At 45.5% G+C, this 22,439-nt stretch overlaps 1 protein-coding gene across 5 annotated transcripts in view; it reads left to right on the forward strand.

Annotated features, from left to right (window-relative positions):
* Positions 1-22,439, forward strand: part of LOC144752729 (uncharacterized) — a 135,216-nt gene that overhangs the window by 6,658 nt on the left and 106,119 nt on the right. For all 5 annotated transcript variants that reach the window (XR_013594154.1, XR_013594162.1, XM_078640615.1 and 2 more), the window contains exon 2: positions 5,645-5,779. The gene's annotated coding sequence lies outside the window, so the exon portion shown is untranslated. The remainder of the gene's footprint in view (positions 1-5,644; positions 5,780-22,439) is intronic.

Consider the following 22,439-nt stretch of genomic DNA (forward strand, 5'->3'; position numbering starts at 1 on the left):
GACACCCAGCTGATCCTCTCCCTCACCAATGACCCCACCACCGCCAGAGCCAACCTACACAAAGGGATGACAGACGTAGCCAAGTGGATGATGAACAGCCGCCTGAAACTGAACTCGGACAAGACGGAAGTCCTCATCCTGGGATCCTCACCCTCCGCCTGGGACGACTCCTGGTGGCCCACCGCCCTGGGCAGCGCACCCAAACCAACAGACCACGCACGCAACCTGGGCTTCATCCTGGACTCCTCCCTCTCCATGACCAGACAAGTCAACGACGTCTCCTTGTCGTGCTTCAACATCCTGCGCATGCTACGTAAGATCTTCCGGTGGATCCCCCCCGAGACCAGGAAGACGGTCACCCAGGCCCTCGTCACCAGCCGTCTGGACTACGGCAACTCCCTCTACGCCGGAAGCACCGCCAAACTCCAGAAGAGACTTCAGCGGATTCAGAACGCCTCAGCACGACTCATCCTGGACATCCCCCGTCGCAGCCACATCTCCTGACACCTGAGAGATCTGCACTGGCTCCCGGTCAACAAGAGAATCACCTTCCGTCTCCTCACCCACGCACACAAAGCCCTACACAACCAAGGCCCAGGATACCTCAACAGCCGCCTCAACTTATACGCTCCCACACTCCAGCTTCGATCGACCGGCCACGCCCTCGCCGCCGTCCCCCGCATCCGAAGAGCCACCACAGGAGGAAGGTCCTTCTCCTACCTGGCCGCCAAGACTTGGAACTCCCTGCCGACCCACCTCCGCCTGACCCAGGACCACCTTGCCTTCAGGAAGCAGCTCAAGACCTGGCTGTTCGAGCAGTAGCGGACCCCCCCCCCCCAGCGCCTTGAGACCCTCCGGGTGAGTAGTGCGCTATATAAATGCTCTGATTGATTGATTGATTGATTGATTGATTGTGCTTCTTAAACTTAAATACTTACAAACATGGTGAACACTACTTGTAGTTATCATTAAGATATTTGCTCAGAATAGACTGTAATCGTGCTCCATTGACCAAGTGCTGCCATCCACAGTTACCGTATTAGAGCTCGAGCCTTGTAAACACTAGAGTAAAAGTCTCATACATTTATGGATATTTAGATATGGCTCTGAAGGCGCCCGAGGGTATCTTCCAGAGGCCAAGAGACCAGAAAAGAGGAACAGAGTGCCCTGAGGAAAAAGCAGAGACTAGACAATTCAAAGCTTTATCGGACACAAGCTGTTCTCTTGAAGCTGGTACTGTCAGATATGTGCGTTTCTAAACAAAAGTGTTCGCTCCGATGATACAAGGCATGTTTATGGTTACCCCAACACTATCCAGGACATTTGGTAAACAATTCTTATCACTAAATAAGACACTGCTGGCAGGCAGAGGCTCTAAATTATGGGAGCCTCAACATTTGTTATGCGTCCAGGAATTGCCTTCCGCATATACTTACTTAATTATGCAGTGATGGCCAAGAGAGTACAGCTGCATTTTCCATGTCGGCCTCGCTTGTCTGATGCCTGACTTCCCGAGCTCGCTAGGGCCGGCTCAGTGTCAGCTGAGAGCTACAGACAGGGGTGCCGGGCCGGTTTGCTCAGGCGGTATCAAGATCACTGTGCCCCCTGTGGTGTCGTCCATGGGGTTCGGACTCATGCTTAATTTCAGAACCACAGCAATCCTCATTTCACAGCGACCGGGCTCAGTGGAGAATTAACTGCTGCCCGCCCGGTGTCTACCAATGATTGGCGGAAGTAGCTGTGACGTCAGGACAGTGCGGAATGCGCGCTGCTGCGCGGTGATTATTTCAACAATCGAATGCATGATGTGGGCTTACCCAGGCCGCCCTCTAAGTGTGTGGAGCTGCACATGCTGCGCGGCCGGCTGCTATACCTTATTGGTAATTAAACAGGACAGGGCTCCACCGCAGCGCTTGACAGCTGAGAACCATGAGCCCTAATATGCGTGACCTCGTATTTCAGTGCGGTGATGCGGATCACCACACTGAAATGCGTTAGAATCACGCCTGATGCGTGATACTTGGCAGAACTGCACCAGATACTCCTGCAGTGCCATTAGGATGATGATACTAAGATATGGGCTGGATATGTGCCTATACCTGTGTAAAATTAGTGTAATTTAAGCAATACATATTCGGAGGGCACGAATGTGTGTTTGTCGACATGGCCGAACATACTATTAAGTGGACTAATAATTACTGTATTGAGTTACTCTTTCTCTTAACTATAATACACTTGCACCGATTATATGGGGCCCCGGACTGAAAGCTGGGTATTTCCAGTTATCATACCAGATTTGGGCACACACACTCATCCAAAATGGCGGAGTTTACTAAACCGTCGAATCGGGTGAAACGGTCTAGCTATTGCACGGTTGGCACTCTTTTACAGTGCTTCTGGCATCCGGCTCTGAACTCTCGACCATACTGAGTTGCCGGGTGACGAGTGAGGATCATAGAGGATGCGGCATACAGGTTAGAAGTGACGCTGGTTAGAGTTAACTCGCACCACGCGCCCTTTTTCTTCCTAGATATGGATGTTTGCTCGGGTACTAATGGTAGTCCCCGTTTGTTTTTGTATTTGCCTTGTAGCATCCAAGCACAGACTATAATACAGTTCGCGAAGCAGCACGCATACCAAACCGTGCTTTTTGAAAATAGAAGGATCTTTACAACGCGCACACATATCGTGCGCTGATTTTGGGGTAAGCGTCATTTCTGCTTCTAATCAATACACACGGTATAAATAGGGAAGGTGAAACCCTCTGTAGACTAATGATTGCCGAGCACGTAATTAAAGCCACAAACCCCAACACTAGAAGTTGATGTATGTCACCGGATATGAGCACTTACCATATACTCACATAATAGATGCTATATAAGTATGATGTAAGGGCTACATTTACACTTGTATGATAATGATAGTACCCATCATCTTTGTACAGAGAATTTAACAAGATTGACGTTCAAGATTTACGTTTATCACCCAGCCGATCTTAGGCTGGGTCGGAACTATAACCAGCCAGAAGCTATGTTTCTTACCTCCTGGTATTAAATAAATTCACAATCTTGGGATAATGAGCAATTACTAAATATGGTCACATCTGGCTACCCTCTTTGGGCATACAAAGAGAAGTTGTACTTTACAAGGTAGGCCTGAGCTTTTCTGCTCAGTGTGTGTATTCTCACTGACGTATATTATTAAGTATAGTAATGCGCTTGACCCTTCCTACACTTTCCACCTCGAGCACCATGGCTTTTCTTTGTGATGTTCTTGATCTGTTGCTTATACTTCAACCTTTAACCCAGGATATTGGGGGCTTTTGTCTCTTCCTGTCCCTCACCCTTTTTTTCCCCATCTGCTACCTCCAAGTGCTGGTGGGATTTGTGATGTTGTATCACAACTTTGGAAATGTCATAGCATGGATTCTGCTAAAGTGATTTTAATGTAACAATGCCCGAGGAATTGCGGGATTACATGATGTTTTCTGTTTTTCTTTCCCAGCCCTGAGGAAGTCCTGGGCCCTACCCCATACGACGAAACACGTGTAGGCTGGATTCTGAGCAAGATACTAACATTAAAAGTATCTTGTCTAACTATTGTGCTCATTCTGTAACTTGAAAGTAATTTAAAATGAAAAAGTCTACTTTGGTGTGATAGGGCTTTACATGTACGTTTGAGATCTGCGGATCTATTTTAGGGGATTTTGGATGATTGGCCCTCCCTAACCACCCAATAAAACAAATAATCTCCAGTAACCCAATATTGCCGAAAGATCTGAGAGTGCCATAATCCATCCAGGATAAAATCATCCCAGCTTTTCTCATAGAAAGTAGTAGTCTACTTTTGTGTGTGGAAGTGGTAGGTCATTCCCCAAAGAGTCAAGCCACAGGCTTTGATTCCAGCAGGGCTCTTTCAATGACGAGGCTTCTAATTTGTTACTGTGTCAAATCCATTGGGTCTGGGAACGAAACTAGAATATCTGCAAGAAATGTGAAATACATTGATTGCAACTGCTGTATGTATTCAGGAATTGCTGCTCTCCATCGGAATTGAGACACACATGTACATCAAATAATGCGGCTGGTGATACTAATGTTTCTGCGGAGAGATTGGAGTTTTGTTGTGTATTGGCAGTTTTAACTGACCAACATGGCTAGTAGCTCTGATTGTTAATTATCCAGCTCCAAAGAATGCGTACCACACTTTTATCACAGAAATGACTGTATTTTATGAGGATTATAGCAACGAGTTACTGGTTTTGTCATAGAGATCCTTTTGCTATTCGTGCAATGTCTGATGCACTACAGCACCTATCACTGAGCTGGGATAGTGGAGGGTCAGGTGCTGTTTATTCAGAAATAACATGGGTTTAAAACCACCTGCTGACGAATTCCTTTTGTGTCCAAGAGTTCTCGACAATAAAAATGTAAACATACTTCCTGTGAATAATGTTCCAGCTGGAGAGAGATCGGCATTTTGTCTTGTGCCTGTTTTTCCTCATCATGAAGTCGTGGAAAGGGTTAATGTGACTACTGCAAAGAACGTGTACTATGCAGACCACTTAACGGCATTTTATGTGGCTAGCTCAATGAGTTACAGCTTGTCACAGAGGTCCTTTTGTTACTTGCATTTCATTAGTTACAATCCTAAAATGGAACAGTTAGGTATGAACTGTCTTCAAGAACCTGCATTCAAACTGTGTGTATAGGTTAGAACATTCTTTTCTCCCCCAGTCTTTCATTATCCTAATGTTGCTAAAAAAGGGTTAGTTTACGTAGATGAGCATTCTTTTTACTTATGCCAATTACTGTGGTATGTTTTAAATCCTGAGTTTATGCTTCTCCAGACCATATACTCTTAAAATATACTGCATACTAGTATTTATGACGTGATTCCTACAACCTGCAATCCTCACCGTCATATGTAACATTTCCTATAGACTACATTTACACAGATATGATTAATTGTCTCTGTATAATGTGTGTGTGATGTATCGATCTCTGACACTCTACGTTGTTATGAGCCGCTCTATAGAACAAATAAAACGTATATGAGAAGGTAAGTACCCTTCCATTTTCATAACTTAATTTTGATAGCGAGAAAGTGTCACTCTAAGTGTCACACATTTGGTCGTTGGAAGTCATTCATAAGTACACTGAAACTAAGAAAATGTCACACATAAGCAATCTGAAACCTTGGCAGCTATGGAGATTTAGTGTGCCTCACTCACATAAATGCACGTTTTGCATCAGAGAGTGATTGACACTGCCAGGATTCTGTTCCAGTGTTAGCCAGCTAGGTGTTCGCTTGGGAACATTTAGGGGATGCTACTACTATTATGATAGTAGTATACCAGGGGTGTAAGCGTCTTCTTTGTGGCTTTATGTAGCTCATACAGTCCTAATCTCCCTGATGTACGTACTGTACTATGCAAAGGGAGACCAACTTGACCCATCAAAAGAGGTTGGAGTAGCAAAGATCATTCATGGAAATGAATTAATAGTTCAAAATGTAATTTTAGATTAGGAATCTAGGAATAGGTTATCTGATTTAAAATAATCAATACTGTGTCTGTCAAACTGTTTTTTGTGAAGAGAGTACCACCAATCATTGTTCTTTTTATCTTTATTCCTTTCATAAGCACCCAAGGGCAAGAGGGCACCTTCATAAGCAGCTGCCACCACCACCAGCGCCGTGGAACGTTTGAAGACAACCACAACCAGGTCGACTCCCACCACCAGCTCTGCAGCCTTGGCAGATGGTTCTGCCGACCCCAGTAAATCATGTTTATTATTATTATTATTATTATTATTTTCTTTTTTATTGAGAGTTTTTTCCCCTATTTTGTAATGACATGGGCAGGACACAATGAATGCAATACCATAAAGACATAAGCATATTCATACATATACAAATCAATGAACAATAAACAAGATATAAGCAATATAGGCAATATAAGTAATTTCTTAATATCTTAAGTGGCTAGTCCATACTTCCATCGTATGAATGGTTCCCAGATTTGCATACCCAATTTCTTCCCCTTTTTTCCCTTCCTAGTATATATGGCAGTTTCCAATTTTTGTATTGACATTATTTTTCCTAGCAATTGGTGATATGTTGGTGGATTAGGGTCCAACCAGGTAGAAGCCAGTAACAGCCTCAAAATCGCCATTGACACAAATATAAAGTTTTTACAGCTCGTTTGTTCTGAGCTAATCCCCAATAACATAGTGGCCGGTGTTAGTTCTATTGTTATTGACATTGCCCTTTGAAAGAATTCCACAATGTCCCGTTTCAATTTATCTAGATGTGGGCAAGATGCGAAGATATGTGCCAAATCAGCGTTTGTACTTCCGCATCTAAAGCAAGTAATACCTGATATGCCGCCCCACTGAGCAATCTTCAATGGTGTATAGTATAAGTGGTATAACATCTTATAATGCTGGGCCTGGAGGGATGATGAACATAACATTGTTTTCCCCATTTCCAACGACTCAGTAAAGGTATCCCCGTCCAATTCCAGATCTAGTGACCATCTGTCTATCCATTTCTCTAAGTCATCTTTCTTTAAAGTTGTCATTTCTAGATAATATCTTTTAATAGTGCAGTCAGAACCACTCTCTATAAGATCCAACAATATGCTTGTTCCAAAGCCCAATGTACCCCCCTGTTTTTTCAAGAGGCAACTTCTTATTTGGAGATATTTAAAAAAATGTTTTGTGTCTAATGAAAAACTGTTTTGTAAATCCACAAATTGCAGAATACCCTGTGGACCCATCAGATCACCGACTTTTCTTATCCCATGACTATTCCACTCTTTAAAAACAGCTCCTGAGAAAACCTCACTAGGTAAGGAAGGGTTATCCTTCAATCTGGTATAGAAATTGAACTTCCCAAGTCCCACCTTCTTTGAAAACCCTTTCCATATATTATGTGCTGCTATTACTGTCTTAAAACGTGTTCTTTTGAAATAACTGCCCTCTGTAAATCTTAAGAACACATTTTCAGCATTCATACCAAGAACCAGACCATATATTGCCAGTGATCCTAACTTATCCCAACCCTCCACTTCAGCCCCTCCAATCAAACCTCCCATGTATTGCATTGCTGCAACCCAATAATATAACTTTAAATCTGGTAGTGACCAACCTCCTCTTTCCCGTGGGAGTGACATGAATCTCAGCGCCCTCCGCGTCTTGCCTTTTGCCCAGATAAAGCGGTTGATCATTTGCTCGCAAGTTTTGAACCACTTATTATCTATAGCTAGTGGAATTGCTCTAAATATATACAAAAATTTCGGCAAGACCATCATTTTAATAATATTGACACGTCCAACTAATGATAGATGTAGATTCTCATACCGATCTAGATCTTTTTTAACCTTCTCTATTATTGGAGCTATATTTTTTTCCACGAGGTTATTTAGGTCAGCTGAGATAATAATACCTAAATAAAGTCCTTCCTGGACCACTCGATTATCTCAGCAAACTATCATAGAGTTTTTAATAATCTGTGTCTTTGTGGTATTCAGGGCATAACCCGATATGTGCCCAAATTTACGGGCTTCCGCCTCTAACTTCTCTATCGCCTCCGTGGGGTTTGGTGTTACCACCACCACGTCATCAGCGTAAGCTAGAATTTTACAAGGGCCAAGTAATGTATTCAGTGGGGAAATATCTGGAGATAGCTCTATCCTACGGATTAACGGGTCCATATACATGGCAAATAAGAGAGGGGAGCAAGGACACCCCTGTCGTGTGCCTCTCTTAATATGAAATTGATCCGTAGTCCCCCCATCAACTCTCAAGGCTGCAACCGGGTCCTTGTATAAAGACTGTAAGGCTTTCACAAAACCGCCCTTTATACCTGCTCTTATTAAGATGTGCCAAAGATAGTCCCAGGAGACCCAATCGAACGCTTTCTCTGCGTCTAACAACATTACGGCCATCGGGTCTCCTGTGACCTCGGCAGCATCGAACGGGGTTATAACTTTCCTGGTGTGGTGAGTCGTCCCTCTACCAGGGATAAACCCGTGTTGGTTGTTACTAACTAAAGTGCCGATTTATCCCTGCAAATCTTGTTGCTAGTACTTTCGAGTATATTTTCGTATCGTTGTTCATCAATGTAATAGGTCTATAAGACCCTGGCTCAGTCTCTTTTTTTCCCTTTTTTAATATTAAGACAATATCTGCAGCTCCCCAAGATTTGGGAATAGACTCCCCAGTTTGTGCAGTTTGGAACATATTAGTTAAGTCTTGGCCTAAGCTCCCCCAAAATGTTTTATAAAACTCCAAAGGGAGTTGATCCGGGCCGGCAGCCTTTCCAGATGGGAGGTTGGCCATGGCTTCTTGAATTTCTATTTTATCCAGCAATTTCTCCAGGCCTTCTGCGTCTTCAGTATCCACCCCTTCAAACGGGATATACTGGAGATAATCGCTTATCTCTTCTGGTTTACAAAAATGTTGCTGATCATATAATTTCTGATAAAATTTCCTAAAGACTTCCCTTATTTTGGTCGAGTCTGAGTGTATCCTTCCATGCTCGTCCCTAATCTCCCTAACTGTGCCAGATGCAGCTATCTGTCTGGTCCGCATAGCTAAAACATGACCAACTTTTTCACTATACTCATAGCATCTTTCCCTTTTTATAGTATAATACTGTGCTGCCCTATTCGCCAACTCCTCCTCAGCTTCACTTTTTGCCTTCATCAAATCTATTCTTGGTTGTTCAATCGATTCACCCCTTATTACACAATTATGAAACTGTTCCTCTGCCTCGAATACGGCCCTCTCCAAGTTACTATTTCTAATACGTACTGCTTTTCGTTTGTACACACTAAAGCTGCATGTCTCTCCACGGGCACCAGACTTAAATGCGTCCCATACAACCCCTACAGGGGCGCTCCCTCTATTATTTTCAAAAAAATCGCTAATCCATTTAGACATATGTTGTAGATAGTTATCGTCTAAAAGAAGTGCTCTTTCGAAAGTCCAGGTCCTACTTAGTCTAGTTCTTCCTCCTACATTAATCGTTAAGAGTAAAGGGTTGTGGTCACTGAAAATTCGTGATAGCCTTTCGATTTCTACTCTAGACAATAAATCATTGGATACTAGAAAATAATCTAATCGAACACAGATACAATGTGGTGCAGAATAATACGTAAATCCTGCTTGGTCCGTTCTAGTACTACCCCATACATCTTGCTGAGTATTATTCTCTAAAAGTTTGATCAATGCCTTATGCACTCTTTTCTTTCTGCCTTTATAGGACCCTATCTCTAACCCATCTGCCCCGTTAATGTTTAAATCGCCTCCTATAACTACCTGTGGTGGCCATCCTGCTAATTCTGCATCTAAAAACTGCAAGATTTCTGGGTCGTCCTGGGTTGAACCGTAGACTGTCACCAGGGTTGTCCATACTCCATCTATTAATACCTCTGCTATTGCCCATCTACCCCATTTATCCTCTAATTTTCTACCAGTTACCACGTTCTTACTTCTTGAAAGAATAGCTACCCCTCTATTCTTTGCCCCAAGCCTAGATCTTGCTATTAAATGAAACCCTAACTGATTGAGACAAAACTCCTGTGTGCTCATTATATGAGTTTCCTGTAAGAAAATATAGTCCACATTCATCTGGCGTAGTCGAGTAGCTATCTTTTGTCTTTTTTGAACATCATTTAGACCACACACATTCCATGTTACAAATCTAAGTGTCATAGCTAAGTTTAAAGGTAGCCGCTAAATAACAACGAATAATTAGTAAATGTGTGTTTTCTCTTGCTTTAGTTTCCAATACTATCTTAACATTCTTGACATTCTTATACCTTATACCTTTCAATTCAAAACATAAAACATAGTACAACAGATTTCTGCCTATGTCGAATTTTTCTTTTTTTTCTACGAACCTCATGTGCCCTGCCCATTTCCCCTCCCTCCCCCACCCCTGACTACCCACCCACAGAACCCCACCCCCCCTACAAGCAATTAGGTCAAAAGGACCTATGTCTGACCGACGATGCCAACAGGGTGTCCCATCCTCCCCCCCCCCCTGATATTCACATACCAGAAATTTCTCAGTTGGTGCTCTCACAACGATGCTGCGATACTGATAAGCCTCGAAGCTTTCTCCCTCTAATCCCTCATGTAGTGACTCCTGGTCTACACCCCTTACCTCCGCTAACACTGTGCAATATATTCCTACTACAATTATTCATATATATCCTTAATTCATCAATTTGTGCGAGTGAGTGAAGATACAGACATCAAATATTTTTCCCTTGCAAGGTGTGAGAACACCTACAAATCTAAGTGACACACAAAATCAAAAAAGGAGGGTGGGGGAGCAATAAACATTACTTTTGCCTAAAAGAATGTTATGTCTTTTCCCTCTCTATTTCTTTCGAGAAATATCTCGGGTAGCCACCACCTGTGAGACTTGCTCTCCCAGTTCTTTATCTTGTGCCTTATGTTTACTCCTGGTCTCACGTAAGAAGCTTAGGTACTCCTGAGCCATAATTTCAGAATGGAAAACCTTGAAAATTCCGTTTAACCCAATCTTCAGACGTGTCGGAAATAAAAGATAAACCTCACACCCCAAGTTCTGAAAGGGGGTGATCATTTGCCTCATCCTCCAACGCCTTTCTACTGTGGTGTGACAAAAGTCAGGACGAGCGAAAAAGACAATGTCCTTGTACGTACATCTAGCCTGCGGTTTTGCCTTGGTCATAATCTCTTCACGTAATAAGAAATTTCCCACATATATCAAAATAGCACGTGGTTTGATCTGTGATTCTTTCCGCATCATCGGGAACCGGTGAGCACGCTGAATCTCGTGCTCCCAGTCCCATGTAGCCAGAGGTGTGGCGCCGCGGCCAGGGCGACTGACACTGGAATCTGGGGACCACGGTTCGATCCCCGGCTCCGGCGGCAGGTCAGCCCAGCACCATGTGACTCTGGGCAATAGCTCGCTTAATCTTCCCGACGGCCCTCCAGCGCCTAGAGACCCTTACGGGTGATTGTGCGCTTTACAAAATGTGGACTTTAGCCATCTTGGGGAAGGCTCCCTTTCAATTGGTCAATCACAAATTTTCGCATGTCACCACCTTCCTTCCCTTCCTGTACGCCAAGTATCCTTACGTTATTACGTCTCTGCCTATTCTCAGATTCCTCCAACTTCCAGAGTATGTCTGTTGTGGTCTTATCCTGATCTCTCTTGTCATCTTGTAATTTCACCAGATCATCCTCCAACTTGCCCGTTCTCATCTCCACCTCAAACACCCTCCCAACTACTTCCTCGTACATTTTATTTATCTTGTGGAGTGAGGATTGTATTTTTTTGTTAGCATGCTTGGCTCTTTTACTAGCCCTTTGGCTCTCAATGCGTGCCTCATCCTGCATTTGTTTTAGAGTTGATAATAAGACTTCAAAATTGGAGGGGTTTGTTTCAGGACTCCGAGTATCGATTTCTGTCATGCTCCTGACTATATTGGCTGCTCCCGTCATAGGTGGTGTACAGCTTTCTTGTGCATTGTACTCGAGTTTTTTTGCAACCGATTTTGCCGAACCCCCATACGTTGCACTGGTTAAGTGTTTTTGCTTAGGCATATTTTTTTCTGTCTTACTCCTGGTCTTTCTCCTACGCTTAGATTTAATCTTGTAAAAAGAAACAATTCCCAACAGGTATTATTTAAGAGACAAGTCTCAAAACGTATGCAATAAGCATTACTAGTAATAACCAACAAGGAGTCACTTGAATTCTTTTGAAAACGGTATTATTCACCATTAATAAACAAGTAAGAAAACAAGGAAATAATTTCCAGGGTCATACAGTTCAACAGCACTGTACAGAAGGAATCATGTGACAACCCAGTGGCACTTGGTACGTGGTGATATATACAATAGGTAACTGTGAAGGTGCAAGTGCTAAAGTGAGCAGCGTGATCGGCGCATAGTGACAAATAATAAAACAGTGGTGGCTCCAAAGTAGAATCAAGTTGTAATCACTTAAAACATGATTTGAAACAATTTAACAGGAGCACCAAGTTTGATATGCGTCTTAAGATTATGCTGTAAGGTCGACGGCGTTTCGATCCCTCTGAGTTGGGATCATCATCAGGACGGGGTTGTCGATGTGGGCAGTGCTGTAGTGGGGGAGAAAAGGGAGGGCCATTGAGAGGAGCGTAGCCGGTGGGCGCAGGGGGAAGGCGGGGGCAAGGGGCGGGCCGGTACAAGAGAAGCGCTACTTAGTGACTAACAGGCTGGAGGTGGTGAGGTGAAGGAGGCTAGCCATGTAAGATGGCAGGAAAGAGTCTGCGCAAGTGCAAAGAAGGCGTATGTGCAATTTCAGTCATTCAAGGAAGTATCCTGATGATGTTAATGGCCAGAGAGGAAGAGTAGTATTGCATGTGTCAATAAAGTGACTAAGGGTCAGAGCCGGGCAATGCATGCGTGCGCTAGGTGAATTACGCGAGGGCAGATGCTAAGAACATCGTCAACTTACAGCGTCAGCCCGGTGGGGAACTCGTGGGCTTGGCGGCTGTTTGGCAGAGGCTCAGGGATAGTTTTCTGCGAGGGAGTAAGGAGTAGCATGTTAATGAAAATATCGTGGGATTTTACCGTCTGGGTGCGGACATAATCACAATGACAGTAAAGAAATTACCTGGATGTCCAAGTGGTTGGAACAGGGCAGCGGGGGTTTGGTAGGGCGCCTGTGGAGAAATTAAAAGTAGCGGGGGTCAAGGACCGGTAATGGCGGGAGATGGGGGCAATCAGGGTCATGGAGAGATCGCCCGTCGTGGGCGAGTTTTAAGCATACCTGTGTGAATCCAGGCAGCGTCTGGCGATGAGGGCTCGGTTCTGTTGCTTCAAACGGGCAATGAATGCCGGAGCTGTCAGGGGCCCGCTGTCCTCGGTCGGCAGATAAGTGGGCCGAATGGGCTCGAGGAGCGGGGCGTGGAGCGATTCGAGGGGCGGGAACGGGGCGTGTCTGGCTGCTTGCGTGGCAACCATCTCAAACAGGAAATTGCAGCGCTCGGCGGCGCAGATGACAGGCTGAAAGAGCGCGCGGCATCTTCAACCTTAAAGGGCCATTAGTAAACAACATTATTAACCGTGAAAGAATACAGATCGCATGGTACATGTTATAATACAGCAGGAATGCCTGAAGCAATTAATACAACTTAAGTCAATTCAGTATTTGTGACAGCATCTAGATTAATGCAGGGTGCATACATTGCTTATTAGACAGCTGTCGTGGCATGTGGATGCAAGGCTGATTTACATGAGAGTGGGGTCCAGCTAGGTGTATGGTATGAAACCGGTGGATTATTTTACATAAAGTTCTAGGGGTGGATATGTAACATACAGTGGAGGTGGTTACATAGGTAAGTGCCTAGCTGGTCATCTGGTCTAAAACCGGACGGTTAAATACATCAGGTTATATATGTGGGCGTTTTCAGAAAAGCTGCCATTAGACTGTAATGGTACTGGTTCACTCATCAAGAGTGTTCAGCCCATGGTTGACCGAGTCAACGCGTGAGATCCATTTGCATTCTGCTCTTCCTAGAAGGGCGGCCATGTTACCCCCCCTGAGAGGCAGTGTGGGTTTTTCGATGACCATCCATCTGAGATCTGTATCAACATGGGACATTTCTAAGAAGTGTGTGACCAAGGGAGCAGTAAGGACTTTACAGTTAATTCTACTCTTATGTTGGATTATCCGTTGTTTCACCATTTGGGTGGTTTGACCGATGTAAATGAGGTTGCAGGGGCATCTTATGGCATAGATGACATTTTGAGTTTTACAATTGGAGTGGTGAGTGAGGGGATGCGTTTGTCCATTGTAATTGAACTCTTTCGTTTCGATCGTCAGCTCGCAGACACTGCAGGACTGACATTTGAAGTGTCCGGTCACTGGGCTGAGGCCCCACGTGGCTGTGATGGTATGCTTTTTAGCTTCTGGGGCTGGCCAGGTGATGGCGTGGACCAGATGGTTAGAGATGTTTTTGCCCTTTTGGTATGAAAATAAGGGCGGTTCATGAAATTTTTCGTTAGATCGTAGAATTGGCCAGTTTCTTTTGATAATTTTGGCAATTTTGTTGCTGTCTGGGCTGAAGACAGAGACGAAAGGGATTCTTGTCATTGGTTGTTTGTCATTTTTGGGAAGTAGTAGATCTTCACGGTGATTGTACCAAGCCCGTTTCTTTGCTTTTGTTACCAGCCTCCGTGGATAGCCTCTGTTGGTAAGTTTGTTGACCAATATATCCGCTTCCCGGAAATAATCTTTCCGCCATTTGCAGTTCCGGCGGATTCGCAAGAACTGGCCATAGGGAAGTCCATCACGTAGGCCTCGCGGGTGGTGGCTGGAGTAATACAGCAAGGTGTTGCGTTCCGTCGGTTTACGGAAGAGCGAAGTGCCAAGCGCGCCATCTTCAGAGTGAATGGTGACATCCAGGAATGGTAGATCATTGGATCTGTAATCGCTGGTGAATTTGAGGTGTTCCTGGGCGGCGTTGAGCCAATCTACAAAAGGAAGGAGGGTATCGGAGGCTCCATTCCAGATCAATAGAATGTCATCTATATACCGGCGCCATAGATGGATTTTGGGCCGGTATGGGTTGATGTCGTTCAGGATCAAGCTCTTTTCCATATGATGTACAAACAATATAGCAAAATTGGGGGCGAAGCAAGCGCCCATAGATACTCCCTTGATCTGTAAATAGTAGTTACTTTTGTACATGAAATAGTTGTTTTGTAGGGCCACACGGAGGAGATCCATTACAAATTCAGTGGGGATTCTAGTTGGTTGAGGCCTGGAGAGAAGGAGGTTCTTTATCACTTCGAGGCCTTCACGATGGGGGATGTTGGTATAAAGGGACTCGATGTCCATGCTTACCAACAGTTGATCAAGTGGGTCAAAGGGTTGATCTTCTATGGTGTTGATGAGGTCCATAGTGTCCCGTATGTATGTATCGGTGATAGGGACGAACTCCTTAATGATCGAGTCCAAGTATTTACCCAGAGGTTCCAGAATGGAGCCACATCCCGATACAATCGGGCGTCCGGGGGGATTCCTGGCGTCCTTGTGTATTTTAGGGAGGACGTATAGGACCGGTGTCCTGGGGTGTGGATTATTCAGAAATTCAAATTCTTTTTTGCTTATGATGTTACGGTCTCTGGCTCCAGTTGTAATTGAGAGAATCTTCTGTCTGATGTCAGATAAGGGGTCTTTCGAGAGAATCCGATAATGTTCAATGTTCGTGAGTTGGCGTTCGATCTCTTGGTCATACTGGGTGTTATTTAGAATGACGATGCCACCCCCCTTGTCCGCGGGTTTGATGACAATCTCGGAGTTGGCTTGGAGGGAGTTAAGAGCTTCTTTTTCAATGAATGGTAGATTGTAGGGGATGAACCGTGGTGTAGTTTTTAGGTCCATTACTCCCTTCATGACTAGACGTTCAAAGGCTAGGATTTCAGGTGTCATTTGGTTGGAAGGGGGGTTGAAGGTAGAGGGTAGACGAAAAGGAGAGATTTGGTCCGTTCTATGATCAGCTTTATCAGCGAAGAACTGTCTCAACCGGATTCTTCTGAAGAATTTCAGAAGGTTAGATTGTAGCTCCAAGAAGTTAGTTCTCACAGTGGGTACAAATGAAAGACCTCGGGACAAGAGGGTAGTTTCCTCATGTGTTAGAATGTGGTTGGACAAATTAAAGATGGGAATGGTCATTCCTGTGTTATCAACAGCTTGGTCATCCATTCTTGGAGTACTTATGGCTTCCGCATCTCCAGTTATTGTGGAGGGCCCCATTGGTAATATCGATTGCGGGTCTGACGGTTGCCTGGTACTGGTGGTTGGTATTGCCTGGCCCTGGTTTGGCGGTTTTGTGGTGGCGGTTGTCCGCGTCCTCGGCCTCGAGCTAAAAAACCAGGTGGCAAGAGGGGTTGTGGTCCAGATGTGGAGGCAGACGTAGATGCGTCTGTCTCGTCTGCAGAACTATTGGAGGACACAGAAAAAGTAACACGTTGGTTGTTTCTATATCTGCCCCAGTTTTGAGTTCTGGGAGGGTTTTGTTGAGTGTTGAAAAACTCCTCGTTGAGGTATGGATATGTATTCTCTACTTTGTAGTTTTTGATGTCTTTCTCTATTTTATTGACTTTTTTATTGACTTCGAAGGTGTTGAATGTAGCGATGGTCCCGTTGATCTTCTCTAAGAGGTTTTTGGCATCAGTTATGGTGGTGTCAGCTAAGATCAGTTTCTCCAATTCGTCGATTTCTTGTAATTCTGTTCGGCTGTGTTCAATAGCTGTGTCAATGCCAAGGACCATCCAGTGGCGGGAGCAGGTCGTCGCCAGATAGCTAAAGTTGGTTCTGAACTTGGGGTCCTGTGTAAAAATGGCCGGGGTGTTACGGATTTGGAGGCCTAAAGGGATGACGCCAGAGCGTAGATAGTCCGTCAGCATACGAGCGTGCAGATCAGTCCTGATCTGTTTTTTCTTCAGTTTCTCTAGTTTGTCCAGCAGGGCACGGGAGGTGTTGGGAGCAGTGGGTGTAGTCGACGACTGTCCCGTTCCCGACAATAATGAAGGACCGGTCAGTCGTGACTGAATGTATTCTTCTGAATAGGTAAGGGACTCCTTGGACATCTTGTGTAGGCCAAGGGGGTCATACACAGATGCTAGCCTTATTTCTATAGGCGCTCTGAGTAAGGTACACTGAGGTACAACTCTCGCAGCTATGCAGCTGCTCGTAATACGTGTAGGAGTAACAGGAGGGGACCCATAAACCAGGTTGGGATGGGTATATAATGTAAAAAGAAACAATTCCCAACAGGTATTATTTAAGAGACAAGTCTCAAAACGAATGGCCCTTTAAGGTTGAAGATGCCGCGCGCTCTTTCAGCCTGTCATCCGCGCCGCCGAGCGCTGCAATTTCCTGTTTGAGATGGTTGCCACGCAACCAGCCAGGCACGCCCCGTTCCCGCCCCTCGAATCGCTCCACGCCCCGCTCCTCGAGCCCATTCGGCCCACTTATCTGCCGACCGAGGACAGCGGGCCCCTGACAGCTCCGGCATTCATTGCCCGTTTGAAGCAACAGAACCGAGCCCTCATCGCCAGACGCTGCCTGGATTCACACAGGTATGCTTAAACCTCGCCCACGACGGGCGATCTCTCCATGACCCTGATTGCCCCCATCTCCCGCTATTACCGGTCCTTGACCCCCGCTACTTTTAATTTCTCCACAGGCGCCCTACCAAACCCCCGCTGCCCTGTTCCGACCACTTGGACATCCAGGTAATTTCTTTACTGTCATTGTGATTATGTCCGCACCCAGACGGTAAAATCCCACAATATTTTCATTAACATGCTACTCCTTACTCCCTCGCAGAAAACTATCCCTGAGCCTCTGCCAAACAGCCGCCAAGCCCACGAGTTCCCCACCGGGCTGACGCTGTAAGTTGACGATGTTCTTAGCATCTGCCCTCGCGTAATTCACCTAGCGCACGCATCCATTGCCCGGCTCTGACCCTTAGTCACTTTATTGACACATCCAATACTACTCTTCCTCTCTGGCCATTAACATCATCAGGATACTTCCTTGAATGACTGAAATTGCACATACGCCTTCTTTGCACTTGCGCAGACTCTTTCCTGCCATCTTACATGGCTAGCCTCCTTCACCTCACCACCTCCAGCCTGTTAGTCACTAAGTAGCGCTTCTCTTGTACCGGCCCGCTCCTTGCCCCCGCCTTCCCCCTGCGCCCACCGGCTGCGCTCCTCTCAATGGCCCTCCCTTTTCTCCCCCACTACAGCACTGCCCACATCGACAACCCCGTCCTGATGATGATCCCAACTCAGAGGGATCGAAACGCCGTCGACCTTACAGCATAATCTTAAGACGCATATCAAACTTGGTGCTCCTGTTAAATTGTTTCAAATCATGTTTTAAGTGATTACAACTTGATTCTACTTTGGAGCCACCACTGTTTTATTATTTGTCACTATGCGCCGATCACGCTGCTCACTTTAGCACTTGCACCTTCACAGTTACCTATTGTATATATCACCACGTACCAAGTGCCACTGGGTCGTCACATGATTCCTTCTGTACAGTGCTGTTGAACTGTATGACCCTGGAAATTATTTCCTTGTTTTCTTACTTGTTTATTAATGGTGAATAATACCGTTTTCAAAAGAATTCAAGTGACTCCTTGTTGGTTATTACTAGTAATGCTTATTGCATACGTTTTGAGACTTGTCTCTTAAATAATACCTGTTGGGAATTGTTTCTTTTTACATTATATACCCATCCCAACCTGGTTTATGGGTCCCCTCCTGTTACTCCTACACGTATTACGAGCAGCTGCATAGCTGCGAGAGTTGTACCTCGGTGTACCTTACTCAGAGCGCCTATAGAAATAAGGCTAGCATCTGTGTATGACCCCCTTGGCCTACACAAGATGTCCAAGGAGTCCCTTACCTATTCAGAAGAATACATTCAGTCACGACTGACCGGTCCTTCATTATTGTCGGGAACGGGACAGTCGTCGACTACACCCACTGCTCCCAACACCTCCCGTGCCCTGCTGGACAAACTAGAGAAACTGAAGAAAAAACAGATCAGGACTGATCTGCACGCTCGTATGCTGACGGACTATCTACGCTCTGGCGTCATCCCTTTAGGCCTCCAAATCCGTAATACCCCGGCCATTTTTACACAGGACCCCAAGTTCAGAACCAACTTTAGCTATCTGGCGACGACCTGCTCCCGCCACTGGATGGTCCTTGGCATTGACACAGCTATTGAACACAGCCGAACAGAATTACAAGAAATCGACGATTTTGAGAAACTGATCTTAGCTGACACCACCATAACTGATGCCAAAAACCTCTTAGAGAAGATCAACGGGACCATCGCTACATTCAACACCTTCGAAGTCAATAAAAAAGACAATAAAATAGAGAAAGACATCAAAAACTACAAAGTAGAGAATACATATCCATACCTCAACGAGGAGTTTTTCAACACTCAACAAAACCCTCCCAGAACTCAAAACTGGGGCAGATATAGAAACAACCAACGTGTTACTTTTTCTGTGTCCTCCAATAGTTCTGCAGACGAGACAGACGCATCTACGTCTGCCTCCACATCTGGACCACAACCCCTCTTGCCACCTGGTTTTTTAGCTCGAGGACGCGGACAACCGCCACCACAAAACCGCCAAACCAGGGCCAGGCAATACCAACCACCAGTACCAGGCAACCGTCAGACCCGCAATCGATATTATCAATGGGGCCCTCCACAATAACTGGAGATGCGGAAGCCATAAGTACTCCAAGAATGGATGACCAAGCTGTTGATAACACAGGAATGACCATTCCCATCTTTAATTTGTCCAACCACATTCTAACACATGAGGAAACTACCCTCTTGTCCCGAGGTCTTTCATTTGTACCCACTGTGAGAACTAACTTCTTGGAGCTACAATCTAACCTTCTGAAATTCTTCAGAAGAATCCGGTTGAGACAGTTCTTCGCTGATAAAGCTGATCATAGAACGGACCAAATCTCTCCTTTTCGTCTACCCTCTACCTTCAACCCCCCTTCCAACCAAATGACACCTGAAATCCTAGCCTTTGAACGTCTAGTCATGAAGGAAGTAATGGACCTAAAAACTACACCACGGTTCATCCCCTACAATCTACCATTCATTGAAAAAGAAGCTCTTAACTCCCTCCAAGCCAACTCCGAGATTGTCATCAAACCCGCGGACAAGGGGGGTGGCATCGTCATTCTAAATAACACCCAGTATGACCAAGAGATCGAACGCCAACTCACGAACATTGAACATTATCGGATTCTCTCGAAAGACCCCTTATCTGACATCAGACAGAAGATTCTCTCAATTACAACTGGAGCCAGAGACCGTAACATCATAAGCAAAAAATAATTTGAATTTCTGAATAATCCACACCCCAGGACACCGGTCCTATACGTCCTCCCTAAAATACACAAGGACGCCAGGAATCCCCCCGGACGCCCGATTGTATCGGGATGTGGCTCCATTCTGGAACCTCTGGGTAAATACTTGGACTCGATCATTAAGGAGTTCGTCCCTATCACCGATACATACATACGGGACACTATGGACCTCATCAACACCATAGAAGATCAACCCTTTGACCCACTTGATCAACTGTTGGTAAGCATGGACATCGAGTCCCTTTATACCAACATCCCCCATCGTGAAGGCCTCGAAGTGATAAAGAACCTCCTTCTCTCCAGGCCTCAACCAACTAGAATCCCCACTGAATTTGTAATGGATCTCCTCCGTGTGGCCCTACAAAACAACTATTTCATGTACAAAAGTAACTACTATTTACAGATCAAGGGAGTATCTATGGGCGCTTGCTTCGCCCCCAATTTTGCTATATTGTTTGTACATTATATGGAAAAGAGCTTGATCCTGAACGACATCAACCCATACCGGCCCAAAATCCATCTATGGTGCCGGTATATAGATGACATTCTATTGATCTGGAATGGAACCTCCGATACCCTCCTTCCTTTTGTAGATTGGCTCAACGCCGCCCAGGAACACCTCAAATTCACCAGCGATTACAAATCCAATGATCTACCATTCCTGGATGTCACCATTCACTCTGAAGATGGCGCGCTTGGCACTTCGCTCTTCCGTAAACCGACGGAACGCAACACCTTGCTGCATTACTCCAGCCACCACCCGCGAGGCCTACGTGATGGACTTCCCTATGGCCAGTTCTTGCGAATCCGCCGGAACTGCAAATGGCGGAAAGATTATTTCCGGGAAGCGGATATATTGGTCAACAAACTTACCAACAGAGGCTATCCACGGAGGCTGGTAACAAAAGCAAAGAAACGGGCTTGGTACAATCACCGTGAAGATCTACTACTTCCCAAAAATGACAAACAACCAATGACAAGAATCCCTTTCGTCTCTGTCTTCAGCCCAGACAGCAACAAAATTGCCAAAATTATCAAAAGAAACTGGCCAATTCTACGATCTAACGAAAAATTTCATGAACCGCCCTTATTTTCATACCAAAAGGGCAAAAACATCTCTAACCATCTGGTCCACGCCATCACCTGGCCAGCCCCAGAAGCTAAAAAGCATACCATCACAGCCGCGTGGGGCCTCAGCCCAGTGACCGGACACTTCAAATGTCAGTCCTGCAGTGTCTGCGAGCTGACGATCGAAACGAAAGAGTTCAATTACAATGGACAAACGCATCCCCTCACTCACCACTCCAATTGTAAAACTCAAAATGTCATCTATGCCATAAGATGCCCCTGCAACCTCATTTACATCGGTCAAACCACCCAAATGGTGAAACAACGGATAATCCAACATAAGAGTAGAATTAACTGTAAAGTCCTTACTGCTCCCTTGGTCACACACTTCTTAGAAATGTCCCATGTTGATACAGATCTCAGATGGATGGTCATCGAAAAACCCACACTGCCTCTCAGGGGGGGTAACATGGCCGCCCTTCTAGGAAGAGCAGAATGCAAATGGATCTCACGCGTTGACTCGGTCAACCATGGGCTGAACACTCTTGATGAGTGAACCAGTACCATTACAGTCTAATGGCAGCTTTTCTGAAAACGCCCACATATATAACCTGATGTATTTAACCGTCCGGTTTTAGACCAGATGACCAGCTAGGCACTTACCTATGTAACCACCTCCACTGTATGTTACCTATCCACCCCTAGAACTTTATGTAAAATAATCCACCGGTTTCATACCATACACCTAGCTGGACCCCACTCTCATGTAAATCAGCCTTGCATCCACATGCCACGACAGCTGTCTAATAAGCAATGTATGCACCCTGCATTAATCTAGATGCTGTCACAAATACTGAATTGACTTAAGTTGTATTAATTGCTTCAGGCATTCCTGCTGTATTATAACATGTACCATGCGATCTGTATTCTTTCACGGTTAATAATGTTGTTTACGAATGGCCCTTTAAGGTTGAAGATGCCGCGCGCTCTTTCAGCCTGTCATCCGCGCCGCCGAGCGCTGCAATTTCCTGTTTGAGATGGTTGCCACGCAACCAGCCAGGCACGCCCCGCTCCCGCCCCTCGAATCGCTCCACGCCCCGCTCCTCGAGCCCATTCGGCCCACTTATCTGCCGACCGAGGACAGCGGGCCCCTGACAGCTCCGGCATTCATTGCCCGTTTGAAGCAACAGAACCGAGCCCTCATCGCCAGACGCTGCCTGGATTCACACAGGTATGCTTAAACCTCGCCCACGACGGGCGATCTCTCCATGACCCTGATTGCCCCCATCTCCCGCCATTACCGGTCCTTGACCCCCGCTACTTTTAATTTCTCCACAGGCGCCCTACCAAACCCCCGCTGCCCTGTTCCAACCACTTGGACATCCAGGT

The sequence above is a fragment of the Lissotriton helveticus genome, chromosome 1_1 (genome assembly GCF_964261635.1).
Source record: "Lissotriton helveticus chromosome 1_1, aLisHel1.1, whole genome shotgun sequence".
Taxonomy (NCBI): domain Eukaryota; kingdom Metazoa; phylum Chordata; class Amphibia; order Caudata; family Salamandridae; genus Lissotriton; species Lissotriton helveticus.